This window comes from Euprymna scolopes, chromosome 32, assembly GCF_053919585.1.
Source record: "Euprymna scolopes isolate OS-2025 chromosome 32, ASM5391958v1, whole genome shotgun sequence".
NCBI lineage: Eukaryota > Metazoa > Mollusca > Cephalopoda > Sepiida > Sepiolidae > Euprymna > Euprymna scolopes.
In genome coordinates, this window is record NC_136513.1 from 70,686,413 (window position 1) to 70,694,624 (window position 8,212).

Here is an 8,212-nt window from a genome sequence, read left to right on the forward strand (position 1 = left end):
CCTGACACTAGTCGATCGTGGATAAAAATGAAGTTCACGGATCCTTTAACTATCGATCCAAAAAGGATCTTGCTGAGTAAAGGTTTGGAAGAGGGTGATATGGGGGGCTTTAATCTGTAGCATACATTCGCTTTGGTCTTTAGCCGGCAAGAATTACTGCTAAGAGGTCAAAAATTGCTGGTAAGGGGTCAAAAATTGAAAATAAAAGTGACCTTTTCAATAGTCAACTGTTTGAATGCACAGATTTATATTCATGGGTTAAACAACGTTGTTTTAAAACTATCTATATGCATGTGGCCACGATTTAGAGGTTGAGAAATCATGCTAGAGAGTTATATGCTTCGGTTTCAATTCTAGCCGTTGGCACTCAGGCCATGGTGTTTTTAATTTTCGCAATTGTTACAATATAACAATCATAGAGAAATTAGTTCTATATTAATAAATAACAATCATAGAGAAATTAGTTCTATATTAATAAATACGAAATCAGCATAAATCAAAATATCCTGTCTGTGCGTATTAAGTTCTATTCTATCGAAATAAAAAAAAATATTTAATAAAACTCCCAGTACACACACACACACACACACACACACACACACACACAGCTCCCCACGTATATTTGAAATATACATTTGAAATGCAAAATGGCTTATTGGAAACATATTAAAGGTATTTGTTGTTTCTCTTCCAATCTTCGGATTTTAATCATGTCAAATCACACTTTATTTCCTTTTGACGGATTGATTGTTGCTATTTCTTCTGATGAGTTAAAGGCATAATAGATTCACTCATTGATATAATAATTAAGTAATTGATTTTGCGCTACGAAATAGATATTGTCAAGAATTGTAAATCTCAACTGAATTAAAGGAATGAATAATAAGATGGTCAACATCATGAATTTTGGGTTATAGTTTTTTGTCATTTATTCACTATATTGCTCTGTAATTACATTGAGCTTCTTAAATAAGGATTCGTATATATTATAAAAAATATATTTCTAAAGGAACATATATATATATATGAGTGAGAATGTGTGTTCGGACATCTTTCAAACTATATGCTCTACGAGTTTTTAATCTGCAGACTTGAAATTTGGTATATAGAGTATTCAGACATGTAGAAAACATTTTAATCGGTTTTCTTCCAGATAAATATGCTTCTAAGGGGTCAAAATTGAAAAATAGGTACGTGGGGGCATAGGATGTTATCTGTCTCTCCACTCTTTCACTAATGGGCATGCGTACATCGTTCGTATGACAGATTACCTATGTTAAGAATAAGTAGATTTGAAGGCACAGGTTAAAGAATGTGTCAAGCTGGCCTAATGGTTATCGTATTGATTCAGTGACTTTGGTTTCAATTTCAGCTCGTTTTTTTTTTACTTACAAGAAAAGACCTGTTTAGAAAAATGTAATATTGGCATTCATATGTCTCAGTTTCTATCCGTTTTTTTTTTTTTTTAATTCATTTTATTAAAGAAATTTAACGTTACGGTATTTCTGTTTATAAAAATATAAATTCTGCATAAATTAAAATTATTTTACGACCAGGTAACTTTGGGCAGTCTGCTAGTCTATAGACCTATAAAAGTGAGAATGTGAGAGAGGACATTTCTCAACCTATACTAACGAAAAAAATTTACGTTGTGTTTAAATGTAGCGTATTTTTTATTTTTTATTTTTTTTTTACAAAAAGCAAAATCAAAAACACGGAAAGAAACTGAAATATGTACCTGCGGGAATTATGATTTTCCTAAACAGTTCAGTTCTTGTAATAAAAAAAAATACTCGAGCTGAGGTTGAAACCAAAACATAAAGACTATGAATCAAGCATGATAACCATTCGGCCAGCTTTACACGACTTTAAAAGGTGTTTTCCAATCTCCTTATTCCAAACATAATGTGAACGATTCGCGCATGGACATTCATTAAACAGGTAACAAACATATAAAAACTCGACGACCCCCAAGTACCAATTTTTCAATTTTTACCACTTAGCAATCATTTTTCCGGATAAAACGAAAAAAAAACATTTTTTTCATATATCTGAATTTTATACACGACATACCAATTTTCAAGTCTCTAGATGAAAACTCCGTTGTATAGGTTGAGAAATGTCCTCTCTCTTACACAGACACATTCTGAGTTTTATATGTCTATAGACGAGCAGACTGCCCCACATTACCTGTCCGTAAAATAATTTTAATTTATGCAGAATTTATATTTACATACCTACAGTATTTTTTTTAAATAAATAAGAATTCTGTATTACTTAAAATATAATATTTATGTTTATTTATGGCCTGGTAACGCCGAGCGACCTGCTGGTATATGAATAACGGTGAGAATGTGTATGCGTGTGAGAGGACACTTCTCAACCTATATACTCAACGAAGTTTTGATCTGTAGACTTAAAATTTGATATATAGGGTATTCAGACACGTGGAAAACCTTTTAATCGGTATTCCTCGGAAAAAATAGCTTCTAAGTTGTAAAAATTGAAAAATTACTACTTGACTGTGATCAGCTTGTTATCTGTTTGACAAATGTTTCATAACTGCGCATGCGCGATTTGTTCATATTATATTAAGAATAATGTTTGAAAACACATTTAAAGACACTGTCAAGCTGGTCTAATGGTTATCCCCTGTCTTTAGGTTTTGGTTTAAATCTTAGCTCGATCTTTTTTACTTACAAGAAGTGAACTGTTTAGAAAAATCATAATATTCGCATGCGCATTCTTTTTAAAAGGAATTGAACGTTACGCTTAATACTGGGCAACGACCTGTACGTCTTCTAGTATATATATATATATGCTAGCATTTCAGCCCGGCGTTGCCCGGGTGTTTGGATGTGCACGTTGAGCAAAAAAAAAGTGGTAGTAGGAATCGCGAAGGAGGAAAAGAACGGGAAAAAAACTGAAGTCTTTGCTGTTACGTCCACCGCCAAACTAGAAGTGACGTAGATTTAAATTAAGGCTAGACAATCGAAAGGAGAGGATGACTTTCAAAAATATCGGAGAAAAAAGCCCCCCCCTGTTGAAAACTGCCCAGTTGAAGGTGAAGATATTAATGTTTTTAGCCAATTTTTCGATATTTATCGTCTAAAAGGTCGAACTTCAAAACGATACTGATCTTGTGAAAATCAGTCGCCTTTGTCGAAAATGTTAGGCAGACATGCAAACATACATACATACAGTTATATATTGGTAGCTCAAATTTTCGACCCAAACCGATTAAAAAGCTTGCCCTATGAATACCCTTTATGTAAAATTTCAAATGTGTAGACAAGAAATTGTCTGAGTAATTCGGAAGAGACCGCAGAGGTCCATTTTTTTACCTTTGACCCCTATTATGATCCCTTAGCATTTATTGTTTTGAGCTCAAATCAATTTATTAAGTTAGATCCATGTCCAAGGAACCTACTTCTAAAATTTCAATTGTTCATACCCAAAATTATCGGAGGAGTTTGGTAGAGTTCTCAAAGGTCAAATCGTTGAACTTTGACCCCTTAACAGAAAAATTTCAGGCCGAAAATCGATCACAAAGATTTTCCCAAATCTCAGTACCATGTATATCAATTTTTTTTTTAGACTGAAAATTTACAGAGTTATTTCGTAGGGAAATGTACACACATGGACACGCATATACACAGACACGTTCATTTTTATAGATATATAGACTAGCATGGATGCCCAGCGTTGCCCGGCTGTTTGGAGGTGTATGCTGAGCAAAAACAAAAAAACAGTCAATTTTCAGTCTACAAACTCGAAATTTGACATACAGGGCCCTTTAACATATATTGTTTTGGGCTCAACTCGAGTTATTAAGTTAGATCCATGTCCAAGGAACCTATATAAAAAAAGTTCAAGTTTAACAAAAATATATACGTATACATAAATATATATGGAAACAATTTTGTGTTTACTATAAACTTTTCACGCCAATATTATACAAGTATAAATCATGTAGAATATCTGCATGAATATAGTTACACGTAATAGTTAAGATAACCATTCCATAAGAAAACCGAAAAAAATAATTGGGAATTAATTAAGATGAATGTTTAAAAGAATATGCAAATTAGCTAGATCTTTTGTAGATGAATGCAATTCCATCACCCATATATAAGAAAATTGTATTTTCTTTTTAAATAAAAAGAAAAGAGGGGGTTTAATATGAATATCAATGCACACAAAAGAAAAACGAATTGATGGGAGTATAGATAGATAGAAGTATGATAGATAGTTTGATTTAATGCAATATATATTAATAATTTTAAAAGTATATATAAAAAAAAAGACTCATGCGCCACCACTGAGAATTGAAATCAAAACGTTCAGTTCACGGTTTATTTTGCCTCTGCCGTCAATGACTGGGCTATGAAAACATGTTTACTGCGAGGCTAAAAATTAAAACATGACCCAATAGCTACTACATTATACATTTGTAATGCCGACGTTTCACCTTCACCTGGAAAATTTAATTTATTTTTAATTTTCACACTTTTGCACGATTTTTTCTGGGGTAAAAACCAAATATAAAGTTTCGCATGGATTCAAATACATTATGAAGTTTCATGCTTGTAGACCAAAAACTCTAGGAGGCGTTTGGTAGGCAAAATTTGTTAAACAAAAATATATACGTATACATAAATATATATGAAAATAATTTTGTGTTTACTATGAACTTTTTACGCAAATATTATGCAAGTATAAATCATGTAGAATATCTGCATGAATATAATTACACGTAGTAGTTAACTAAAGATGACCATCCCATAAGAAAACCGAGAAAACTAATAGGGATTAATTAAAATGAATGTTTAAAAGAATATGCAAATTAGCTTGATCTTTTGCTAATGAATGCAATTCCACAACCCATATATAAGAAATATGTATTTTCTTTTTAAATAAATGAATAAAGAAGAGGTTTTTTAATATGAATATCAATACACACAAAAGAAAAACGACTTTATAGGAGTATACATATATATAGCTAATTTGCATATTCTTTTAAACATTCATTTTAATTAATCCCTATTAGTTTTCTCGGTTTTCTTATGGGATGATCATCTTTAGTTAAGTATTACGTGTAATTATATTCATATATATATTCTATTAATACATATACTAATTTTAGTTTTTGTCGGACTTACATTAATATTAAAACCTACTATTTCTAAGTAAAACATATTAAGTCGAACTTTTTTAATATACTCAGTCATTGATATGCGAGGGGCTGGTATCACTAAACCAATTTGCATAATTCTTTACAAAGTGATCTTTCATTAATTATTTATTCATTTTTTATAGTTTCTTAGTGCACCATTGGTTTTATTTAAATCTGAAGCTCAGTTCTATTTATGTCTACTATCTACATTGTGTATGATTGCATAGCATTTAGGATCAAATATCTGGCACACACACACAGACACACACACACACATATATATATATATATACATGCATGCAGAAGACCTTTTCACCGCAAATATTATGCAAATATGTACAATAAAATAACCAATAGTGTTTTACCTTTATAATAATAAATACGATAGCTCTATTAATTAAAATATCATATTTAGGGTTATTTTATTATCAATTATTATATCGATAGTTTATGTGTTCAACATCGTGTAAAGCTAAAAGTTCTTTATTGGGTTTCTCGGAATAGATTATATCTATTATCAGGTTGACAAGAGAGTACTTGCAGTTATTATCTTTGAATTCAAATGGATATATCTCGAGTGAAAGAAAAAATTCTTGATAGAAAATAAGCACCATCAAAATCCACCATTTACCAACAGAAACACGCAACGTCAAAATCTTGCGTTCTGGTGAGGATGAAGTCATTGAAGGCGTTTATGATATCGCTTAGATTTTTTAAGCATTTCTCACGCAAAAGGTTATCGAGAGACTGGTAGTCGGTAGGTGAGAGGTCTGGAGAGTATTGCGGATTAGGTAGTGTTTCATAGCTGAATTCGTTCAACTTCTGCAGGGGTTGTTTAGAAACCTGTGATTGAGCAAACAGTCAGCATGACCTTCTTCTGGTGCAGCTCTGGCTGGAAAATATCATGGAGCTCCGCTGGCTTCTAACTGAGCTAAGCATCGCCAGTTGTTGTAAAGAACGTACTTTTATTCGCAAGTCACATCTCGGTCGAGAAATGGGCCGTTCTTGTTGCGTAAAAGAAAGGAAGATTACACTTTATAACGGCGTTTTTTTTTTGTTCTCGTTCAATTTGTTATGTACCCATCTATTAAGTTTATTTTTCTTCTCAGTCTCTCTCAAGATATTGGAAATCGTCATGTATGTTACGTTCAATACAGAAGCAAGTTCTTGAATAGCTGTGCGTGGCTTCAACAAAGGCTCTTAATTGATTGTTGTCAACGTTCGATGGCGACCACTACGCTCATCATCTTCAGGACTTATCGCCGGCACAAAATTTCTTAAACCATCATTGTTCAGTAGCGGTTCCTAGGACAAACGCTTTGTTGATATCGCAGTTATTTCAGCAGATGTTTCAGCCTTGCTTGAATTGAAATAAGAGAGTAGTGCGAATTTGTTTTTTGTTTTGTTTTTTTCATGTTGTATTTAGCGTTTGGAAAAGAAAACAATTGTTTTAAAACGATCATAATTTAAACGATTAGACAAAGCGAAAAACGCTCTTTAAAATGATATATAACGTAAAAGTGTTATAACGAAAACCTATTTGAAAATACATAATTTGAAATCTATATAATTATAAAACTCAAATGACCTTGTAACGAGTGATGTAACCCACTTTCCGGTTTACGCCATCTGGTTTCGCATGCGCGCATAAACATTAACATTTAGACAATTGGACAGAGTTATCCCACTTAAACTATTAATAACCATTGAACTAACGCGACCCTTTATAACTAGAGGGCGTTATTAAATTTTTTTTTTTTCATCTTCCAATTTTTAAAAGTCGTCTGTTTACATTCTTATTGCCGATTTTCCAGTAGCTGGCATATTCCTGTATTTTATCTGCACAGGCCAAACGGAAATCCGGATCAACAAATACACACGTTCCTGTTACATTAAATAGTGCTTTCTTTTGTTGTTTTTTAAACAGCAAATACTTGAATCTATTCAGTCATATTTTTTACACATATTAAATCCATTTTTTTTTTTACAAATTTAATATTTTAAATTCTTTATAAGTTGTTAAACAACGCTGTAAAAAATGTCGTCGGCGTTCCATTCGTAGGAAAATGATGTTTAATTTTCGATTTTTGAGCGATTATTCGGAAAAAATATGTAATTTTACACGATTAGGAAAGATTTTTTTCCATGTTTGAGTAAACCGTCCGGATGCTATTAATCCTGAAATATGTTTCTATATAATTAGAAAAAGAAATTACAACACTAATATATATATATATATATATATATATATATATATATATATATATATATATATATATATATATATATATATATATATATATATATATATATATATATATATATATATATATATATTCAATAAATGTTTTGGTTTTCAAATATTTTTGTGTTCGGAAAAAAATCTTCTTTGTTACTTATTTGCTGCGGTATTTGACCAAGAAAAGCAAGAAGAAATTGGAGTTATCCCCCCACCACCACCATTGCCACCGTATGTATACTGCAGAATTGCCGAAAATAAAATAAATTAATAAAAACAAAACATTTTAAGTTAAATAAAAGATGTAATGTTTTATCACTTACCTATTAAAAGTAACACGTTATTAGAACAAAACGTTTTCGATAAAATCGCTCGATCTGTTAGGCTTTCTAAATAATATGCTTTTGTTCTAAAAAATATTGAGCGTTTCGTCCGTGGTAGAAATGAACAAATCGCAAAACGGTGTAAACATGATTTTGTTCCTTATATTAAAAATGTCAACCACATTTTTTTTATGTCGAGATTACTATTTTAAAAAAGGAAAACAAATGTTTTTATATGTAATAAATTCTAAATATTTTTACCTACAAACATATAAATCATTTAAGGAACAAAATATGTTAATGCAAAACTAATTTTTTGTCTGTATTTGAAAATAAAAATAATGACCAATTGGTGCTTGGGTCCTATAGCTGCATTTTCGCATTGCGAAAGTCTAGCTCTGCTAGAAAACTGCAGCCGCTGTCAAAAATAAAAAAAACGTCACAAGTGTCACGCTCATACATGAATTCCATCGC

At 31.4% G+C, this 8,212-nt stretch overlaps 1 protein-coding gene across 1 annotated transcript in view; it reads right to left on the reverse strand.

The window, feature by feature from the left end:
- The window catches only part of LOC145256417 (UDP-glucuronosyltransferase 2B2-like), a 29,225-nt gene extending 21,335 nt beyond the window's left edge, over nt 1-7,890 (reverse strand). Inside the window, exon 1 of the mRNA XM_080115294.1 lies at nt 7,739-7,890. The gene's annotated coding sequence lies outside the window, so the exon portion shown is untranslated. The remainder of the gene's footprint in view (nt 1-7,738) is intronic.
- Between the last annotated feature and the right edge of the window lie 322 nt (nt 7,891-8,212).